Source organism: Carya illinoinensis, chromosome 3 (genome assembly GCF_018687715.1).
Source record: "Carya illinoinensis cultivar Pawnee chromosome 3, C.illinoinensisPawnee_v1, whole genome shotgun sequence".
Taxonomy (NCBI): Eukaryota; Viridiplantae; Streptophyta; class Magnoliopsida; order Fagales; family Juglandaceae; genus Carya; species Carya illinoinensis.
Window position 1 is genome coordinate 11509281 of NC_056754.1, and position 24799 is coordinate 11534079.

Here is a 24799-nt window from a genome sequence, read left to right on the forward strand (position 1 = left end):
TGGACCAGATTTTTTCCCGGTCTGAATCCGAAACTCGGAATCCAGGCGGATAACCACCTGGATTAAACCCGGGCGGTTGAGAAAAACCGGATCCAGTTTTATAATCCGGTAATCCGTATCCGGATATTACATCCGGATTGTTTCTTTACTCTTGCTGAAACGACGCCACTTATTTCCATCTCACATTTGATTTCCTCTCAACCCAAACAGATCCTCTCTTCGGTCAGTCTTCTTTGTCTCAATCTCTCGTCTCTCAAGTTCTCATCCAAAACCCTAGCCCGCTAGCCATGCCCAGTTGTGCCGATTGCAAATCTCTGTCTTTATCTTGAAACCGACAGTATGCTAATCTCTCTCTCTCTCTCTCTCTCTCTCTCTCTCTCTCTCTCTCTCTCTCTCTCTCTCTCTCTCTCTCTCTCTCTCTCTCTCTCGGTTTGGTTGGATTTTTCTGAGTTGTTTGATTTTCGCTTGGTCTGTTTGGGTTGTGTTTGATTTTCGCTTGGTCTTTTTGTCTTTCTCTCGGTTTGGTTGGATTTTTGTGGGTTTATGTTTGCTTTTCATGCCATGAAATATGAAATTGAGAGTTCCCCAAAAATTACAAGCATCACCTGTTAGTAACCTCCTGACCCGGGGAAAATTTTGTGAAATTATGAGGGAAAAGAAAGAAAGATAACCTTTTGATGAACACATTGGTCTGCAAACTCCTACTGACATTTTGATTGTGTGCCATCTTTCATTAAAAATTAAAAAATTAACAGATAAAATGAAAAAAGGTGGGGTAAATCCTGGGGGTATGAACAAATGGAAAATGGGTTCACCTATGATGCCTATGCCCACAGGAGATCAGCTTACATGATCCAGTACACATTCACCACAACCATGTGGGGCATGCTAATGTACATACTAATGCTAACATAGCAGCATTTCTACTTGTTTCTTGGATCGTATGATATATATTGTTTGGAGTGAATGTCACGGAGACTTTGGAGTTAATGTTATGGTTTGTTGAAGTGCCAGAGTAGATTTTATTTGTTTTGGGTTTGGCTTTGAATAGTTTATGTGTTTTATTTATTATAATTACTTATAATAAATAAAAATAGAGACAGATTACGAGCAGTTGATTTCATTATCTCCATTGCTATTTAATTTCATTATCTCCAGTGGTTAGGACACTGTCCTGAATTAGCTTCCCAATTCACATTTACCGTCAAGAGGCCTAAACTAATTAATCCCTAATCATGTTGTGGCCCAGTTTATTTTATTGGGTACTAAGAGCTATGCAGCATACTGTTGTGGTTGACCGAGTCACATGCATGCTGTGAACCATATTGAAAAAAAATGTAGAGTAACGCTTGAACCATTAAAACTTCAGGCAATTCGTTCAAGAAGTTTTCTGTTACACCTTGAATCAGTTCATATAATTAAAAATGTAACATCTTGAACATATTGTTATTTTCTACCTTGTTTGTCTGTTAATTATTCCTGCTTCAGTCATCTACTTCAATCATCACATTCATGGGCTGTGAGTTCATAGTATACACGGTATACCCTATTGGCATGTCAAACAGTGCAGCAAGATATTGGCCTGCAATTGATGGTGATGAATCATGATGATGTAATGTGTAAGCCTTCGCTAATAATGTTTATTGGCTTTATGCATAGCTTATATGAATTCTCCATTAGTTACGCCTATTGATATTAATACTTACTGTTGTCCAGGACTCACAGACCTTATTATACTTTAATTTAGAAATTGAATTGTCAGCCATAGCAATAGAGAGAAGATTACGAGTATTGGCTTGGGTGAAGAAAGAGGAAAATGATTAAAAGATCTTTTATATATTACTATTGAAGACTTCTGAGATGATGGCGTTTTGGTCAATTTGTTATGAGCTAGTCAATTTGTTATGAGATCATGAACTTAAGGAGTATGATTCTCTACATTGGGGTTCATCTTTAATTAATTGTTGTTTGCATCATACATTTTATTACCCAGAATAACTGTCTACTAATTAATTACTATTGAAGACTTCTTGCAAGATGTTTATTGGTACATGCAAGAGGCTGAGAATCATGGTTCTCTTGCTGAGGTAGAAACAATTTTTACGAATAATCAATAAGAGGTACTCTAAAATAACTTGACTTGCCATGAATAACTGTTGTACCTTTGTAGCTAACATGATTTGGCAATGTGGAAATGTGTTTCATTGTACGATGAAATGAATGTTCTTTTTTTTTGGTAATGAGGAAATGTGTGTTTTAATTTTCATAGTATCTGACATAATAATATTTGGCAATGTAGTATCTTTTAATGTATTCTGTTATGCATGGTTGGGTGACCCTTTGCACTCTTTTTTGAAATATCCATATGTCTATATGATTTACTTCTTAATTTGTTGATTACAGGCCATCTATTTACCATATCAAGGTGAAAGAAATCAAATTTTCCCCCAAATTCAAGATTCAAGATATGAAGAGTTATGATATTGTATTAGTTTAATTAGTTGTAATGTATTATTATTTATTTTATTTTTTGTAAATTTATGTTTTGCATTGTGATATAACAACAATATTATTTAGTTTGTATTTTTATTTATTTTGTTCTTCAATTTTTTTTTAGAAAATTCTTTTAAAGTGTTTTAATTATTTTTTTAAAAAAATCCGGGCAATTTAAATATGAGATCAGGTTTTTTTTTTTTTTTTTTTTTTTTTTTTTTTTTTTTAAAAAGGTGCTATAATTTCTTTTTAAAGTTATAAAGATATTTTTAGAATTTTGTTTTTTAATACAAAACACAGATTGAATCTGGTCAATCTGGGTATAACCCGGTTATCCGGAATTTAAGTCCAAAAAAAAAAAAATCCGATTATTCGGTTACAATCTGGATATCCGGATTGAATCTGGTTATCCGCCTGGATTTTGAAATCCGGATTTGGATCTGATTATAGCTGGATATCTAGATCCGGATCCAGATGCACACCCCTATTTGTGGGGGTTGTAGTACCATTCAGCATAATGAAAATTATCTTAGGTTACCACATGTTGTTGGTAGATAAAAAATACAAACTTTTGTAGAAATTAAATAGAAAGTTTAGAGAAAGTGTGCTGAAATGAGAAGCTCTTGTCTCAAGGAGGTAGAGAATTAAAGTTCTTATTAAGATAGTGGCTTTAACTATTTCAATTTATGTAATGAGCTACTTTAAGTTACCTATAAGCCTATATACTGAGTTGGAAAATATGATAGCTCGCTTTTGGTAAGGTCAAAAAGAAAATAAGAGAAAAATTTATTGGATTAGTTGGGAGCACGTGTGAATCAAAGTTTAGAGATGGTTTGGGTTTCCGATATTTGAGAACTTTTAACACTACTAATCTTTTGGCAAAATAAGGTTGGAGAATTTCACAACAAGAAGATACTCTATTGCATCAAATCTACAAAGCAAGGTACTTTCCAAATGTCAATTTTTTTGAATCAAGAATAGGCACTAATCCATCATATGCATTGAGAGAAATTTGGGAAGCAAAACATTGATTATTTCAAGGCTATCAGTGGCAAATTGGCAATGGATCCTCAGTAAAAATATGAAAAGATGTATGGATTCCTGGGCACTAGGCTCTATATAAGGAAATGAGAATGACTATAGAGAACAATAGTAAAGAAAGAGTGGCATCCCTTATTGATAGAAATTCAAGGTGGTGGAATGTAGAGAAAGTTAGAGCTCTATTCAATGCAATGGTAGCTACTAATATTCCGAAAATAGTTATTTGTCCTAGAGAGCATGAGATACATCGATATGGAAAGATGAAAATAATGGCACCTTTAGTGTTAAAAGTGCTTATAGATTCTTCAGAACAATTTCCACACGAGATAAAGGTGAGAGCTCAAATGCTTATGATCATAATCAGCTATGGAAAAAGATTTAGAGGGTGAAAATTTCTAACGAAATCAAAATATTTGCATGGAGAGTTTGTATGGAATGGCTTCCAACAAAAGCAAATCTGAGGCAAAAGAGAGTGGAGGTTGAACCTACATGCATGGTTTGCCAACATAGTTTAGAAGATCTAAAACATGCTTTAATTTATTGTCCTGCTATTAGAGAAGTTTGGCATAATCATATTTCTGCTATGAAGGATCAAGAAGATGATATGTCTATCAAGAATATAGCTCTACTCTTACTGAATAAAGGAGATATAAATGATTTCTTTACTTTCTTCTTAATAGGTTAGGCTTTGTGGTACATGAGAAATAAGATAGTAGTTAAGCATCTCTATTTGGAACCCACACAAGTTATAGATCATGCTCTTTCTTTGCAAGAAGTTCATAGAGATTCGACATTATTCACAACTTCAAAATTAGAGAAAATATGCTATTAGAGACCCCCACCTGTTGATTATTTTAAACTCAATGTGGATGGTGCAATATATATATATATATATATATATTATCTCCATAAGGCTGGATTGAGAGTTATTCTAAAAGATGATAGTGGTAAAGTATGATGGCTGCCAGTAAAGTAGAGAATGAAGTATTCGATCCTGACACTATTGAGCTACTTGTAATGTTCAGAAGTTTACAACTTTGTGCCCATTTAGGATTTTCAAAATTAACTTGAAAGTGATAACATGTTTATGGTAAGGGCTCTACAAGAGATGGGTGTTTCTTTTTCAAATCTTGGGAATCTATTTACAGAAATGAAGAGTATGTTATATTTCTTTACTGAGTTTAAGGTTAACATGTATAAAGAATGAGACATAAGGCTACTGATCAACTTGATATTCTTGGAAGGTTGAAGATATTGAGATGTTGTGGGAAGATGTTCCAATGTTTGTTGCACAGATTGTTTGGCATGACAAAACTTATATATAATCTATTATGATGCTAAACATTATTTTTGTTATAAAAGAATAATGATAATAATCTTTCTCTATTCTTTCTTATAATTGTTTTCTCTCACTTCCATTTATAATCTTAACTACTCACTATTTTCTCATTTCCCTTATGTTGAGCAATATCACCTTGTACATAAATTTTAAACATAAAGCTGATTTTTTTTTTTTTTTTTTTATCATGGATACAAGAGTAGTTTTGAAATTATTACGGTTTTATAAATAATAAATATTCACATTTTCCAATGGTATTTTATTTGTAACAGATAAATAAAAATTAAGATTATGATTTTCGCCCAGATCTAATGGTGATCAAATTTATTTAAGCTTTAGGCACACCCGAATGAGACAAACAGATAAATCTTTTTTCTTTTCACACGTTAAGATAAATTACACATTTCATAAACTGCGTATTCATTCTCAATAACTGAAAATAGTTAATGAAAATAGAATGTGTACTAGATTGAATGTTTTCTCAATTCTACCTACATTACTACTATTGCTCATACACCAACCCCTAACACAAATTACATGTGTGAACAATAAAACTATATTATAATTTCAAGTGCTGAAACTGCCCATACACAGGCCTCAAAAGTTTACTACATGTCGCAATAAGATTGCTCAAAAATTTCCAAAATAAATTGCTAAAACAAATAACCACGACGTCTAAATTGCTATAATGAAACTAATTTTCTCCAGTTTTCTCTTACGTTTCTCTAAAACAATTTCTACTCGATGTCGATTGGTTTTGGATATCCATTCATGCTTATATCTTTTATAGTTCAATTTTTAATCGGTTAATTGTCTTTTGACCATATGTTAGTATTTCTAGATCATATCAACAAAAAAACCTGCAAGATTGCCCAACCTGGAAAATTGACCAGTATTAAAATCTATAAGCACAACAATACCAACACATATTAGCAAATAAGACCACCAACAAATGAAAAATTCCTCATAGTTTTGGTGACCCAAAAATTGACACCCCTCGTTATCTTCTATATGAACAGTTCTTCAACATGAACAGTTTTTCAACATGCTTTAATATCACAATAACTTAGTGGGTATTCATTTTGACGATAGTTTGCTGAGTGTGAGATATTGCTAGTGCTACTACACAACCTAGGCATTAGGTAGCGTTATTTTTTGTTTTGCTTTGAGTTTATACACAAATAGTGAGCATAGTTACTAGCTTTAGTAAAAATTTAATTTGAAATAATTTTAATACAATTCACAAAACCTTGATTGGCCAGCAATGTCCTCAATAGTTGCAACAATTGGTTGTCAATATTCATTGACCATCTGAGTTACCCTGCCATGGAGTATTTACCCATTTCAGTTGTCGACACTCATGTTTCTCTTGCCAAACCCCCAAACATACCCAAACCATTAATATAAGAAAGTGGCTCAGGAAAAGAAATGGCAACACATAGAAAGTGCTAAACATCATCCATGGTTGCAACAATCGGTTGCCAATAATGATTGGCCATCCGAGTTAGCCTATGATGGAGTATGTTACAAAATTTCTGTGTTCCCACTCAATTTTGTTATCATTATAGTTGAGGGGGATACACAACCAAAATCAAACTAAAGAAGAAAAGCATCCAACAAAAAAATACCTTTCCTAGCATGTCTCAACAGCTGAACAACCTTGATCTATTTGTTAAGCATGGATGGTATCATAGCACAACAAGTCAAATAAGTAAATAATCCAACCAAGAAAATAACTTCACAATTGGGAGACTTATAAAGATAATGAAGATTTTAGGTTGAAACAGAATTTTCAAATTCACAAAATAATTTTGTTGTGAATTTGAAAATTACAAGCTACTTCTAAACACAATTGAAGAACAACCAATTATAAGAAGCTTTTAGATTTGAAGAAGATGCAATGATGTTCAACATATCACATCAAAACTAGTGAAATAAGAAACTAATAAAGGAAAAAAAAAAGAATATTATAGCCCAATCACAACTGAACAGCAATGATACCAAAGTAATCCAACTTTTACAAAACTGAATAACATGCCTATAATGTAGTAAAATACCTAAATCACAAAACTGAATATCAAGTTTCACAAAATTGAACAACATGCCTATAGATATCTCACATCCACCATTTTTAACAACATCTCCAAATTGTTAAGCAATATAAAATATCACATCTAAATAGCTGTGCGATATTTCAAAGAAGTAAATAATCCAACCAATGTAAGAACTTCACAACTGGGGGCTTATAAAATATTTAAGACTTTAGGTAGAAACAACATGGATAAGTCACAAGATAATAATGAAAATAACAAGCTTTCAAGTTTAAACACAACTGAATAGCAAAGAGATGAAACTAATCCAACCAAAATGGCAAAGTAATCCAACTAACAGAACTAAACAGCATGCTTATATCATAGCAGAATAGTTGAAATTACAAGAAAGCACACAAATTACAAAATAGTAGAAAAGAGATTTTGGGAGGAGGCTAAGAATGAGTTTTTATTTTTCTTTTTTTATTGAGGTATAGGTAAGCACATAACACAAGATTGAATGGCTGCAAAATGGTTGCCTTTATGAAAGTTTCACAAAAAAAGACCATTTGGGTTACCCTATCATATCGAGCTTGCCCCATTGACAAAAGCTGTGATTTTACAAATTTATCATATTCAATTTAACTATCATCACAACCTAATTACAGCCTAGCTATCATTACAATCTAGTTACATATATAGCTCCAACGATAGCCTCTACTAAGTCAAGAATTAAAGCTACAAAGAACAAAGTAATGATAGTGGGAAAAAGCAAATAAGTAATCAGCAACAAGAATCAAAAAGTCAAAAACTGGTGAAGCCAACCAACACAACAATACGAGAGCAAAACGAAGTGTCAGCTTGACCAAATAGAAAACTAAGAAGTATATATAAGTAAAATGTTAGATCATAGTGTTTCCTTATTCGATTTTTAACTTTGAATTTAGAAAAAGTTAACAAAGTTAACAATTCACAAAAGTTACGATTTTTAAATATGAAAATAGATAAAGTTACCAAACATAGAAAATAATGGCAAGCTCACTTGAATATGTTACATAACATTTATCTAAATACAAAACACTTTTATGTGAAATCTAAACATATTATTAGCATGTGAAAATCTTGATAGAATCATACATAAGAGCTAGATTGAATAAACCCAAGAAAGTACACAAACATGAATTTCACATGCAATTCCTCGAAAGTGGCAAGCTCATTGATTTTACCTACTACATTAGCATCTTAAATTACACAGAGTGAAAATGGCAACCTAGATTGAATAAATTATATAGCAATTACGCAAAACAAAAATCAAATAAGTAGTACAATGTCAATGACAAGGTAAAAGACACTGAAACAAAATACATTAGAGTTGCGTGTGAAACTCTTCATAAGAATCAAATGGCAAGATAGATTCAATAAATTACATAAATTTTACAAAACAAAAAGGAAATGAGATAGTGAATTTGTATGGGTTAGTCATTGATAGTGAAACAAAGCATCTGCTATATCAAATTCTAGGCATACCGAAATGGCAAAGCTAGATTAAATAATAAAATACATAAATTTCACAAAACAGAAATCAAATAAGTAGTGAAGGTTGTTGGAATGCCCACTGATAGTGACACAAAGTAGCATGTCAAATTCGTAGCACACTGAAATGACAAAGTTAGATTGAATAGCAGAACACATCAATTTCACAAAACACAAATCAAATAAGCAGTATTTCGTAATGGGTTGGTCTCTGATTTTATAATTTTTTTTTTTCCAAAACTTGTACAACAATCGCCATTATAGAAACTCAAGAAAAGCATACACAGAAACCATTTTGGTCTAGTGGGCTAGGGTTTTTGACATCTACCTCAATATTTAACAATGGATTTACAGAGACCCAAAATGGTAGAGCACAAACAAAATTGTTTACAAAATTTCTCTTAGAGCTGACGGCATGAGAGACAAGAATTGTGTGTGTGAGTTTGTGAGAGATGAAATGGTTATCGTGAGGTTTTTGTGTGAGTTTGTGAGATGAGAATTTTACCTATCATGAAAATTGTCAAAGGGGCTACTATTGATGGATGAGTGCGAGAGAGAGCCGATAGCAACTAGGGCATGAGGGACATTGAGGATGCTGGAGAGGAAGAGAGAGGGACAGAAAAATAATTAAAAATAAGAAAGTGAATATACGGTGGTTCCCCATATATGGGGAACAACTATAACAAGTGTAAACATCAACCACAAAAATAGGGAATCAGATGGGAGGATGAGATGCAGTCTTTCCCCAAATTCAATCTCAAAATTTGGAGAAGAAGAACATATAAAGAGCTGAATGCAGTGCTCTAAAGGGATCTCTCAAAAAGGGAAAATTTCCCACCACGAGCGGTGCACGTTTTTTTTTTCTCAACCCCTTTTGTAATGAATAAGATTTTAATAAATTAAGGCCCAGTTTAGTTAGCTAGATGAGATACTTATATCTCTTTTGGAGTTGTACGGTACAAAGGCCTTGTCTATTCAAATGGTGTATTTCATCTCTAAATTTTAAAAATATTCACTGAAATTAACAGCAAGTAAAATAGTGTAAAATTGACAATAAACAGGACAAAATAGTAAATGAATAGTACAAAATTGATAGAAAAGTAAGTGAATAGTATAAAATAGTAAATGAACAGTCATAATTAACAAAAATAGTAAGTGAATAGTAAATTACTAGTGCAAAATCTTAAATGAACGGGTTTCCTCCAAATCGTGGGATCCACACCTTTTTTAAATTACAAAAAGTAAAAACTATCCCATCTCATCACACTATCCAAACACACATTTTTAACAAATTATTTCATGTAATTTTAGTTAAAAAATCTCGTTACTATTAAAAAATCTCATTTTATTTTATGTGAATTATATAACCAACCGAGACCTTAGATTTTATCAATAAAAGTATTGAAATTAAAATCTTAAAAACTAGAAAAATTCTCTAAAATTTGCTCGTGTATGATAGGTACAAGAATGCCGTTGTCTTTTTATTTGTTTATTTATTTATTTTTATTTTTTACTTTAGTGATATAATTAACCCAAATCAGTGGGTGGGTTAGACTTTTATGGAGTTTTACTGTGCTTTGTGTTGTATATAATCCTAATTGCCAAAAAACGAAAAACACAAAATTGCTAGAGATGGTGTTCGCTTGGCTGGCCGATGAACCGATAAAATCTAATTACTAGGATCTGAGACATTTTCTAGATTATACCCAATCAACATACTCTTGTATTTTTTTTTTTCAATTTTTTTAATCTAAGAATTCAGATATCATCTTGCTAAACTCCAACATCTGCGGTAGACTTTCATGATCCGTTAGCTGCATCCAACTGAAACTTGTAAGAAAAATGTTTAATCCATTATCATGCTAAACGTAGGGTATATAATATAGCTTTAACAGCACCATTTTTATGATGCACACAAGCAACAAAACTCGATCCTTGAAACACGAAAAGATCCATTCATTTTTCATCAAATCACACGCTCGCACATATATATTTTCACTTCCCAGGCACTATATTATAATTTGGCGACAGGTGACAGCAGCAGAGCCTCGATCAACCGTCCAAGTGAAGAATGCGAAGATCCACCCTCCATCGCAGCCTTTCTACTATTCTCGCTCATCTCTTTCACCCTCTTCCTCGCCTCCATATCAGGTTCCATCAAGCATTTCACCGATTGCTCTATCTTCTCAGCCATCACAAGCTCACCATCACGCCTGTAATCCATCTTCAAGTCCACTGCTAGCCCCAGATCCCTCACCATCTGGAATGCATTTATTTGCTGTTCCGCGTACATTGGCCATGCGGCCATCGGTACACCATACCACACACTCTCCAAGATCGAGTTCCATCCGCAATGTGTCACAAACCCTCCGATGGATTTGTGGGACAGCACCTCCACTTGTGGAGCCCAACCACATATAATTCCAACTTCTTTCGTTCTTTCCAGAAATCCTGGGGGCAATATCTCGTCCAGATTATTGGAATCCGTAAGCGGGGCAAACCTATCACTTGAGATTCTCAAACGTTTTGACCACAGGAATTAGTGGCCACTCCGCTTGAGCCCAAGTGCTATCTCTTTCAGCTGGGGTGCACTGAAGGTCCCCCAGCTTCCAAAGCACAGGAACACCACCGATGATGGAGGTTGATCATCAAGCCACTTCATGATCTCCTCGTGTTTGATCTGATTGACTCCCGAATGATTCTTATTCTCGAGGTCAATCACCGGCCCCACTGTGTAAACTGGAGGCGTTTTATCATCCAGAAATGAGTCAACCGCATGGGTTTCCAGCTCGTAAAACGTGTTGACAATAATCCCATCGACCTCTTTGAACTTTCTACCACGGTTTACCATGGGTAGGTACTCAAGGCCTTTGACGACGACCGAATTTTCCAACGCAAACGAAGGGAAAACACTAGAAGGAACTGGGTTAACATAACTCGCGATGACTGAATCCGGATCCGATTCTCTAAACGGGATGCCCAGCTGGTCATGTCGAGTTGGAAGGTAGAGCATGAAACCAAGAAAGGCAGCATTACTTGTGAAAAACACATAAGACGGGACACCAAGCTCATGAGCCACATCGATCATGGAGGAATTGAACATATCAACCACCAACCCTGCAAGTGGAATGGTAGTTGGCAATACCTGGTTGAGGATAGCTTCTTTGACAAGATCATTTTGGCTCTGTACGCGATGGGTGTTGTCTTTCTCAACAGGCTTTTCTTGGCGTTGTGAGTCTACATGAGGAAGATGGATAAATTTTACACGGGTATCGGAAGCAGCAATCGACTCTATGTACGCATCGGTTGTGACTACATGTCCTCGCTTGGTGCTGAGAACCGTGACTGAGAAACAGTCATCTCGATCAAGCAATCGCTTCGAAAACTAAATAGCTGAAACGAGATGACCCATTTCGGGACTCGGGATGAACACAAGCTCTACTCTCTTCATCTTGCAGTACCAAATTACCAGCTGTTATGTCGTCCTTTCTTCTTTCTTCTATATACCCTTCACACATATATAAAGCAATCATGGAATGAATATATACATATATATATATATATATATATATATATATTTATAATAATAAATATCTATCCCTGTTTGTTATTACTTTAATTACTAATGATTTTAATATGTGATTAAGTGTTGTGAAGACTTTGTGGCCCGATCTCGTTCCCTGAAGCTCTAAATCAGCATTAAAGGCACGTGAGGAACATGTGCCGTGAACCTGAAGGGAGATGCTGAGCTGCGATGTAATACACGTGTTGCTGATCCGTTATACCATATATATGCTCTCTTATCTGATGTAACCCTAAGAGAGTGACCTCATTTGTGTATCGGCAGAAACCAGAGAGGTAAAGAGGAAAGGAAAGGGCGATTCTCTAGGGTTTTCTAGGGTTTGTTCTTGAGAGGAGAAATCCATGTGATTTCTGTGTAAGTGATGAGAGGGTTCTGTAATCCTATGAACTAAAGCTTCTCTATGATTCATTGATTTATCAATAAAGATCTCTGATGTCATTCCTGCCGTGGATGTACACCGATAGGGTCGAACCACGTATCTCGATGTGTTCTTTCCTTACTTTCTTATTTTTCTTACTTTTCTTGTTCATATCTATTTCTCGTAATCTCCTGATATATCTGTTCTTGTTTATCTTGTTGATTCGTGCTTTATATCTGATCTGGAAGGTGCTGTATATTAAGAGTTGTATCTGTGTTGGTATAATGTTGGTTTTGTGAACATAGCTGATATATATATTGTGACTAGTGCAATCTTAAGCATTCTGTTTTGAGTCATAAACAGAAAGAAATACTTGTCGTTGTTTTTCTGTAAACAAATCTTATATATAGAATATTAAACAGTGGATTTCATTATTAAATAAATCTTGGCAATTTTGTAACTATAAAACATAAGTTTTATAACAAGTGGTATCTAGAGCCAGGTTCAATGGGGACTATGAGATTTGATATAGAAAAGTTCACTGGTAACAATGATTTTGGCCTATGGAGAATAAAGATGAGAGCACTGCTAGTCCAACATGGACTACAGGATGCTCTCCTATGTGGGAAACAGAAGGGCTCTTCCTCAAAAGAGGAAGATAAGGGGTCTGTCCAGAAGGACATTTTCCAGAAAGCCCATAGTGCCCTAATCCTCTCTCTTAGGGATAAAGTCTTAAGAGAGGTGGCTAGTGAGGACACGGCTGCAGGCATTTGGCTAAAATTAGAAAATCTATATATGACAAAGTCTTTAGTAAACATATTACACAAGAAAACAAAACTATATACTTTCAAGATGACCCCTGGGACTCCAATAGGACAGCACCTAGATGAGTTCAACAAAATCATATTAGACTTAACTAATATAGACATTAAGGTGGAGGATGAGGATCAGTCCATCCTTTTGATGAGTTCTTTGGACTCATCATACCTAAGTCTAAAAGAAACCATGATGTATGGTAGGGACTCTTTGACACTTGATGAAGTACAATCTGTACTTCATACTAGGGAACTTCAAAGTAGGGGAGATACCAAACAGAATCATGGGGAAGGCTTGTCTGTCAGGGGCAAAATAGAAAAGAGAGAAAAGAAGGGCAATAATGAAAGTAAGAGGTATAGGTCTAAGTCAAAGGGAAAACAATTCAAGTGTTTCCACTGTCACAAGGAAGGGCATTTTAAGAAAGATTGCCCTGATAGGAAAAATAATCCTGAAAATAAAACCAAAGAGGCAGGGGATGCCTCTGTGGTTTTAGAAGGGTATGAGAGTGCTGAGGTACTCACAATGAGTGAGGTTGATTCAAAAACAGAGTGGATAATGAATTTTGGATGCTCTTTTCATATGTGTCCAGTAAGGGAGTGGTTTGAGACATTCTTTGAACAAGAAGGGGGACATGTAATTCTAGGTAACAACAAGGCCTGCAAAGTCATGGAAATAGGGTCAGTTAGACTTAAAATGCATGATGGAATTGAAAAGGTTTTGAGTGAGGTCAGATTCATACCTGAATTAAAGAGAATTTTAATTTCTCTTGGTATGCTTGACTTGGTAGGTTATTCTTTCAAATCTGAGGCAGGGGTACTTAGAGTTACTAAAAGTTCCCTAGTTATCATGAAAGGAGAAATAAAAAATGGGTTATATACACTACTTGGGAAAGCAGTAGTTGGGGAAGCATCCCCAACTCAAAACATAGTAGAAAACAAAGCTGTACTATGGCATAGGAGGCTTGGGCATGTAAGTCAAGGGGGGCTTTTAGAATTACAAAAACAAGGGCTGCTGAGTGATCCAAACCTAGGAAATTTACCTTTATGTGAAGATTGTATCTATGGAAAGGCAAAAAGGGTTAGTTTTAAATCAGCAACCCACAACACTAAGCAAACCCTAGATTATGTTCATTCTGACCTATGGGGACCAGCAAGAGTAAATTCACATGGTGGAGGGAGCTATTTTCTCTCTTTAGTGGATGACTACTCTAGGAAGGTTTATATTTACATCCTTAAAAACAAGAGTGACACCTTTGAAAAGTTCAAGGAGTGGAAGACTCTTGTAGAAAATCAAGTAGGTAGAAAACTCAAGATCTTAAGGACTGATAATGGTTTAGAGTTTCTCTCAAATGAGTTTAACATGTACTGTCAAAAGGAAGGAATTCTTAGGCATAAGACAGTGAGGGAAACCCCACAATAGAATGGCTTAGCTGAAAGAATGAATAGAACCATCTTGGAAAAGGTAAGGTGCATGTTGTCAAACTCAGGGCTGCCTAAAACATTCTGGGCAGAAGCTGCCACTACTGCTGGACATCTGATTAATAAATGTCCTTCATTTGCCATAGGTTTTAAAACTCCTCATGAGTTATGGTTTGGAAAACCTCCAAAGTATGACTACTTAAGAGTTTTTGGGTGTGTTGCCTATGCACATTCAAAAATTGACAAGTTGGAACCTAGGGCACTTAAGTGCATCGTCATAAGGTATCCTGAAGGTGTTAAGGGTTACAAGCTATGGGTAGATGGATCAGGAAGATATAATAGCATAGTGAGCAGGGATGTGACTTTTAATGAGTCACAAATGGCTCGGGTACAGGAAGAAAGGGTAGACCAAAAAACTGTTAAGTCCCCAAGAGGATCTCAGATTGAGGTGGAGCAAGTAAAGGCTCAATCTGAACCTAAAATTGGGGAAAGTAGTCACCCTGAGGAAGAGTACTCAGGGAACATGGTTCAAGATAGAGCTAACTCCTATAATCTAGTAAGAGATAGGCAAAAGAGAGTCATTAAACCTCCTATAAGGTATGGTCAAGCTGATTTAACTATGTATGCCTTAACAATAGCTGATGAGATAGTTTATCAGGAACCTAAAACTTATAAAGAGGCAAAGGCTAGCAAGAATTCCTCCAAATGGATCCTTGCTATGCATGAGGAAATGAAATCTCTAAATAAAAATAAAACCTGAGTTTTAGTGCCTAAACCTAGAGGGGTTAAGCTTGTTGGATTCAAGTGGATCTATAAAAAAAAGGAAAGCATGCCAGGGGTAGAAGGGACCAGGTATAAGGCTAAACTAGTATTCAAAGGATTTACACAGAGGGAAGGAATTGATTTCAATGAAATCTTCTCCCCTGTGGTTAAACACAGCTCCATTAGGCTACTGCTAGCTTATACAACTTTTGAAAACTTGCATCTAGAACAGTTAGATGTTAAAACTGCTTTTCTGCATGGAGAACTTGAAGAAGAAATTTATATGTAGCCTCCTGAAGGTTTTACCAAAGAAATTAAAAATAATCAAGTGTGTCTTCTTAAAAAATCTTTATATAGTCTCAAACAATCACCTAGACAGTGGTATAAGAGATTTGATACACACATGATTAATAATGATTTTAAAAGAAGCTGCCATGATAGTTGTGTCTATTACAAGGAAGAAAAAAGAATATTTGTTTATCTCCTATTGTATGTTGATGACATGCTGGTTGTTTGTAAAGACATTGTTTTAATTGATCAAGTTAAAAGCATGCTAAAATCAGAATTTGAAATGAAGGAATTGGGTTTTGCTAAGAGAATTTTAGGAATGGAAATTGAAAGAGATAGGAATGCTGATATGCTATACTTATCTTAGAAAAATTACATCTCTAAAATTCTCAATAGATTTGGTATGGAACATGTCAAGCATGTAGTAACACCCTTAGGGCAACATTTCAAATTGTCTTTAGATCAACCTCCTAAAACAGACTCTGATATTAGTTTTATACAACAAATCCCTTATGCTAGCATGGTGGAATTATAATGTATGCAATGGTCTGTTCTAGGCCTGATCTAACCTATGCAGTGAGTGTAGTTAGTAGATTTATGGGTAACCCAGGAAAACCCCACTGGCAGGCCATTAAATGGGTATTAAGATACCTGGCTGGCACTATTAACTTGGGTCTCACTTTTGGGAACAACGTGAAAGAGGGTTGTGAATTGGCTAGCTTTGTAGACTCTGATTTTGCTGGGAGCATAGATACTAGGAAGTCATTAACTGGTTATGTATTTATTGCTTTTGAGGGGGCTATTACCTGGAAATCACACTTACAATCTGTGGTGGCATTGTCCACCACAGAAGCTGAGTATATAGTGTAACAGCCCGCTAGAAATTCAATTGTGGAATTTCTTTTGACCTTAAGAACCTCGTGAAAATTCCGTAAGTTTACACAAATCGACTAATCGCATAGGTTTTAGCCTGTCAATATAGTTAGTGTTATCACTCACTATGGTGCCAGAAATGCGATTTTAATTATTTGAGATAGTTAGAAGTGTCAGAATACATTATAGTCTACACCACTAGGCTTAATTGAATATTTAGGATTTTTCAGTACTAAGTTTATTACGTTTATTTTTGGAGTGAATAGTAATCTCGGTAAACGTACTAAACGCAGTGTTTTCAAAATCACAGTGTGAAATGTCCAAATTAGGTTAGCGAAATTTTATTTGGATACTTGGCAAGATCTTAACCACACATAATGAATAGTATTAGATACTTAGCACAAAAAGAAACCATTAGATGGAATTATGAAGGAAATCAAGGTGTGAGATCATGACACCTAAGCAAAATACACATTTGGAAAATATCTTAAGAACATAGATTTAAAATACACATGGAAAGATTTTAACCACCTTACTCTTCCAAGTCTACTCCACATTTAGAAAATATTTTAAGCTAATTTCGTGGATATTATTGGGTAAAAATATCTTGAGTTGATTTTTGTAGATATTATTAGGTAAGAGAGTCCTACACTCCATTCTCACTCCGGTAAGAGAGTCCTACACTTAACTCTCATTTCGGGTAAGAGAGTCCTACACTTAACTCTCACTCCAGCCTTATCTCTTCCATATCTTATCCACAAGTATCTCCAGCCACCCCTCCCCACGAAATTATTTTCATTTATGCTTTCCATTGAAAGAATACCAAACACTCTCTCTCGGACAGCTTTTAGGAGTTCTTTTGCACACCCATTTCGAAGCTTTTGTAAGTGTTTTATCATAAAGTCTCCTTCATATAAGTTGTTCATCTTTGAGTCTAGTTTCCGTAGATGTATTTTTTGTATCATTCCATAGTCATTTGGTCAGTCAAAAGTATTTTTAACCATGGAAAGGTCATTCTGGGCGTGAATCTGGAGAGTATGTTATAGTTTGGAGTTTTTGACCAAGCTAATGGATAGATATTGGTCCGAAATTTTTATGGAGTATTGTTAACATGTATATATGACTATTGGTTAAGGATTTTTTCATGATTAAAGGTTTTGATGAAAGATTTTCTTAGATTTAGAAACTTAGAAACTGGAAGAGGAAAAACAGTTTCTGTTTTGAGAAAGTTTAACTCTTTGGTGGTCTAAACCTATTCTAATGACTTTAATAATTTTATTGGAGGATACTAAGTATCTTATATACATGTTATATTATTATTTTGAAGATATTTGATGTTAGTTTCAAAGATATGAAATTTTATGCAAAGAGATATTCAAATAAGCCAAAGTGTGGATGTTCTTGGCTAAATTTATGTTTTGGTTAATTTTTAACCATGTGATCTTGAATTAGAAGCTTATATATGTTTTAGGACATCTTTTTAAACCATGTGATGGTTTGGTTTGAAGATCACATATTTATAAGTCATAGATCAAGAGATTTATCAAAACTAGTTGAGGAAAAAGTTTATGTTTTTGGACTAAGTGTAAAACCAAAAACTCCAAATGTTATTTTGTGATTTTGGTGACTTTAGTTCGATGATTTAAAGCATGGTTGATGTTAGGACGATATTATGAATATGTTAGAAGTAAGATTTGATTTTTGAAATTCTTGGAGATGTTTTGATTTAAGGTCAAAACTTGTGATTCAAGTGCTTGGATCTTTTTACAAAAAAGTTTGGTGTTAATTATTAGCTTTTTCTAAATGGATGTTTTAAATATGGTTTTGAACTTAGGATTGGAAGATGTTTGTTGCAAAATTTTGGTTTAAGCATGAGTTTTGAAGTTGGAAGGATTTGCAACAAAAATCAAGGGAAATGGCCTATGGATGTTTCGGCCATAGTGTGTTCTTCATAGTTGTGTTTTGTTTTAAATTTTTCTGAGTTGATATTTAAATTTAGGACAAAATTTACATGAGAAATGTAAATTTTGGAAACTTTTGGAGTTAGTATGCAAAATCCTTAAGTTATGGGTAAAACGGTCATTTTCCCACATGTAGAGAGTAAAATGAAAATTTTACTCTTTAAGTTAGTATTTTTCATATTTCAAATTTTTAGTGATTTAGTTCTAACTTTTAGAATAACTAATTACAGTTCCTCGTGATCGCACTTGAAGTTTTATAAGAAACGCGAAGATCGAGGTAAGTTAGCTTTTAACTTACTAGCAGTCTACTGTGTATGTGTGTTAAGTAAAAGAACTACAGTGTATGTATGTATGTTATCATATGTGCCATGCCATGTCAAGTTATCATGTAATTGTCTATTATACAGAATTTATTCTGTCATCAATTTTTATCTGTTACATAATATATTCTGTTATGTATTACTGTACATTACAAGTACGTCATGCTAAGTATGTCATCTATTACATGTAAGTCAAGTCATGTAATATTCACTGTTGCAAGTATGTCATGTTAAATATGTTGTCTATTATATGTTATGCCATGTTACGAAATGTTTCTATCTCAAGTTGGTCATGTATTCTAAGTTATGTTCAAGTCACGTTATGTTACGTCAGGACTTCAGTCCTTTCGTATTCCAGTCACATTTCATCTTGAGTACATTATGATGTGTAGAATACATGGGGCCACAACAACTGTGGAGTATGTATTTTTCATGTTAAGTCAAGTTTGTGTAGAATACATGGGGCCACAACAACTGTGGAGTATGTATTTTTAATGTTAAGTCAAGTTTGTGTAGAATACATGGGGCCACAACAACTATGGAGTATGTATTTAACTACAATTGTGATGCGTAAAATACATGGGGCTACAACAACTGTGGAGTATGTATTTTTCATGTTAAGTCAAGTTTGTGTAGAATACATGGGGCCACAACAACTGTGGAGTATGTATTTTTAATGTTAAGTCAAGTTTGTGTAGAATACATGGGGCCACAACAACTGTGGAGTATGTATTTACACGTAGAATACATGGGGCCACAACAACTGTGGAGTATGTATTTTTCATGTTAAGTCAAGTTTGTGTAGAATACATGGGGCCACAACAACTGTGGAGTATGTATTTTTAATGTTAAGTCAAGTTTGTGTAGAATACATGGGGCCACAACAACTGTGGAGTATGTATTTACACGTAGAATACATGGGGCTACAACAACTGTGGAGTATGTATTTTTCATGTTAATTCAAGTTTCAGAGCAAGTTCATGCTAAGTCAAGTTTCAGATCAAATTCATGTCAAGTCAAGTTCAGTTCATGTTTCAATTTAAGTTATGTCAATTATGCTATGTTGTACGCTAAGTTATTCTTTAATTACTTATGAATTTGATTATGCATTTATGCTTTTATTGTCATCCATGCATCATTAGTCTGTGTGGAAGTTTTTTGTTAACTTGCTGAGATTCTCACTGTGGTAGTCCCAACTACCATTCCTCTCGAATGGTAGATCTTGTTACAGGACCTGAAGGAGAATCAGGAACTGACCAACTAGACACAGTCGACTGAACGACGGTGCGTCGTTAATGTTAATATAGTAGTTAAATTACTACTTGTACGATGGAGTTGCATCTCCAGTACTTTTGGATCATAACTATTTTGGAATAGTGTTGTAATCTTAGTTATTCAATGGATCTTTATGTATGAAGTATGTTTTAAGTATTGAGATATTTTCAGTTTGGTGCATAGTATTGCTAAAGAAAAAAATTATCCGCTGCGAATATTGCATAATGTTAGATGCATGTTAGGATTATTGCATCTTATATGTCATGAACGGGGGCAGGTAACCTTGTGTTGCATGTCTCGACGCTTCAAATGTCCGTTCGATCCCAAACAGAATTTGGGGGCGTCACATATAGCATTGACCGAAGCTATTAAAGAGGTCATATGGTTAAAAGGGATTGCAAGTGAATTAAATATTTTCAGTGGTAACATCATAGTGCATTGTGATAATCAAAGCACACTTCACTTAGATAAAAACCAAATTTTTCATGAGAGGTCTAAACACATTGATATACGGCTTCACTTTGTAAGAGATGTTATAGAATCCAAAGTAGTAGGTGTGGAAAAAGTCTCAATTGAGGATAACCCCTCAGATATGATGACCAAGTCTGTCCCATGGTCCAAGTTCAGACACTGTCTGAACTTAGTAGGTATGGAGTCAAGAGTCAGTCCTCATTAGGGGGACAGTGCAGGAATGTGCCAATGAAGAGGGTTATATATATGAGTATATACTTAAAAACACCAGGCAAATAAATGTTTTGCCAAGGTGGAGAATTGTAATATGTGTGACAATACATTTCATTTACTGTTTGTTATTACTTTAATTACTAATGATTTTAATATGTGATTAAGTGCTGTGAAGACTTTGTGGCTCGATCTCGTTCCCTGAAGTTCTAACTCAGCATTAAAGGCACGTGAGGAACATGTGCCATGAACCTGAAGGGAGATGCTGAGCTGCTGGATGTAATACACGTGTTGCTGATCCATTATACCGTATATATACTCTCTTATCTGATGTAACCCTAAGAGAGTGACCTCATTTGTGTATCGGTAGAAACCAGAGAGGTAGAGAGGAGAGGAAATGGCGATTCTCTAGGGTTTTCTAGGGTTTGTTCTTGTGAGGAGAAATCCGTGTGATTTCTGTGTAAGTGATGAGAGGGTTCTGTAATACTATGAACTAAGGTTTCTCTGTGATTCATTAATTTATTAATAAAGATCTCTAAGGCCATTCCTGTCGTGAATGTAGACCGATAGGGTTGAATCACGTATCTCGGTGTGTTCTTTTCTTACTTTCTTATTTTTTTTGTTCATATCTGTTTCTCGTAATCTCCTGATATATCTGTTCTTGTTTATCTCGTTGATTTGTGCTTTATATCTGATTTGGAAGGTGCTGTATATTAAGAGTTGGATCTGTGTTGGTATAATGTTGGTTTTGTGAACATAGCTGATATATATATTGCGACTGGTGTAATCTTGAGCATTCTGTTTTGAGTTATAAACAGAAAGAAATACTTGTTGTTTTTCTGTAAACAAATTTTATATATAGAATATTAAACAGTGGATTTCATTATTAAATAAATCTTGGCAATTTTGTAACTATAAAACATAAGTTTTATAACATATATATATATATATATATCTATCTATAATAATAAATATCTATCCCATTACTACATAAATAAACAGTAACTTTTCCATTCCGTTTTATTTTTCCGTATATATTATGTAGTCTCTTTTTTAACTCTTGTATTGTGCTTTTATTTCCGTGTAAAAATAAATATTTTGATCTTTTACTGCAGCTATATCAGACATACAGTCAGCATCTTTACCCTTTTTTTCTCTTTCATTTTTTTTACTTTCCTGATTTTCTCTTTCTTCTCTTCGAAAGTCACGTTTTTCTCTAATTCACACAGTTTCTCTCATATCCCAATAAAAATTTATCGTTCCTCTTTTTCTCTTACAGGAAATCCCATAGACCAAAATCCTCTTACAGTTCAAAAATTATCATAAAAATAATAATTTTTCATTGATCCGGAAGGAAACCATGTGTTCATTTGAGAAACTAAGCTCAGGAAAAGTTTAGATATTTTTAGATTTAAAAGAAGACCCATTTGATTAAATGGTGAAGAAGCCTTTGAAAAAAGCAAACAAGAAATGTTTCCAATGCTAACCAGCGCAAGTTTCTTATAAGCATTCCTGAACTCCAACACAATTTATTCCTTTTTCAGCCCCAGAACTATATAGAAGTCGTCGCTTTTCTCTTCCTTGTTTTCCATCCTCCAACCCACCAAACAAACATACAGAAATCAAGCCAAAAAACAAAAAAAACAAAAAAAGAAGCAATAGCAACACAAACCAAGACACTCTTTCGTTGTCGACGAATTCTTACACAAATTGAGGAGGGACAGTAAGAGTCTTGGGGAAGATGAAGGGAGTACCACTGTGCTTTGGTGGAATGAGTGAAATCGAGAGGGATAATAGTCTTTTATTTTAAATAAGTTTTTTAATATATTATTTGCAATCTCTAATGTAAGTATTAATAATTATATTTATTATTATTATTTGATAAATTCTATATTTATTCACATAGTTTACATCTCAAGTTATATTTATGATGAATTAAAATTTTTCATAATTTACATTTCGTTTATATCTTTAGTAAATTTTTATTCTCATAGTTTATTTACAAGTTCTATTTACTTTTTATACTTATTATGAATTATTGATGTTAAGTTTCATATTGAAATAGAAATTGAGCATCCCTGAAGAATCGTCCTAAATCAATAATTTTATTGAATATCTCATAGTTTAAATGAGTGATACGTATACCAAAAGCTCATTATGATTAATGCACCTGAAGTTGCATAATTGAAATTGTATAGATAAAAGTCACTAAAGAATATATGTTTAAATGAATGCCTCGAATGTGCTCCTGAAGTAGCAATATCAAGTGTAAAAATTCATAATATATTCTAAATTTATATATGGTCTTTTAGTGGCTAAGCAAAATAATGAGTTTTCATTAAGAAATCATTAGTCACATCCTAATAGTTCCACAACATTCCCTGAAGTGAATGATATTAGATTTATATCATTTTATTCCCTGAAGTGAAGAGAATGATGCATTTTATTCAAAGAAACTAAAAGATTGGACGTGATAATAAATACCTTTATAATATTTTTATGATTTCGGGCCAGAAGCTCGTATTGGAAAAATTACTAGCTTTCTCTTTGAGATGATATTATACAACTATTGAATCAAATATTATGATGCATCAAAAGTGATATGATTCAAAATATTTGTATCTTTTTTATGATTATCTTGATCATCCAAAATTAATTACGATAAGTCGAATGATTTTCATATGGACGTCCATAAAAGAACTAGAAGATTCTTTTACTATAAATACCACCATAAGTGGAAAGAAAAATTTGCTAGAAGCAAATAAAATGAAATAATTCAACGTTATCTTGATTATCATAGGTGAATTGAAAGTTCAGATGATAATTAAATTATAGATGTAATAAGATAAAAATGTCTCATATTTTAGCTGCTAAAATCCCAGCGAAGATTGAAGTCCCTTAGGTCAATTAAGAAATTTAGCAGTCTGATGAATATAAGACATGTCTAAAGGTATGTGAGACCTATTGATACAAAAGATAAAACATCTCGAAAGAGAAAAGCACAAATAATTTGGTGCTCCTGAAGAGGCCGTACCCACAAAACAAGTAATAAAGTCAATCCAAATTTTATGTATAAAATTCTTCCATATAAACTCTTAAAGAGTATAAACTTCTTGAAGAGTGCCTCATGAAGAGGTTTTTTCATGAAAATGTCTTCCATTGAAGAGGGACAGGTACCTGAAAGTAATGAGATCTCGATACATTTTATGAATATTGGAGAAATTATGGATAGAAATAAAATCGTTGTCAATAACGTATTTCCATATAAGATGACAATTGACATTACCAGAATTAATGATGAAAATAAATCAAGAACCGTCAGAGAATACCGACGTAAAATATTGACTAAATTTAAAAGAAACAATTCATGCAGAATTGATATCACTATTAAAATATGATGCATATGGACTTGTAATCCAAACATCTAAAGAGGTTATACTTGTTGAATATCAGTGGGTATTTATATAAAAAAAAAATGTGATATTACTCGTAGTTAGTTTCTCGTAGACAATTCTTGCATAATTGATATTACTAATAAAATATGATACATATGGACCTGTAGTCCAAACACCTAAAGAGGTGATGCTTGTTAAATATCAGTGAATAGTTATATACATGATATAAAATGCCTGGAACTTTTAATTTGAAAATGATATATCGCCATTGTTTTTTTTTTTCTCACTAAGTTTTTCTTTGGCAAGGTTTTAACGAGGCATATTATTTAAATATAGTCATCCAAAGGGAAAGTATTGTAAATCAACTAGTATTATATGAATACATTTAGCCATCATAATTGACCAAGTCGTAGTCATCAATTAAGACTTTTATATCCTTATATATATGGGTGTTTCAAAGTTCATTATGAATGAATAATACGAACCTCTCTCAATCTCTTTGAATTTCCTTCTCTCATTTCATTGATTCACAACACTGTCAACAGTTTTAAGAACTTTTAAGTTTTTAATTACATCTATTCTATTATAATAAATTACTATTTAACTGTTAACTATTTTTTTTTTTGTTAACTT

General features: G+C 33.8%; 1 pseudogene; it reads right to left on the minus strand.

Moving 5' to 3' along the window:
• Positions 1 to 10284: 10284 nt before the first annotated feature.
• On the minus strand, positions 10285 to 11922 carry LOC122303647 (annotated as a pseudogene).
• Positions 11923 to 24799: the final 12877 nt, after the last annotated feature.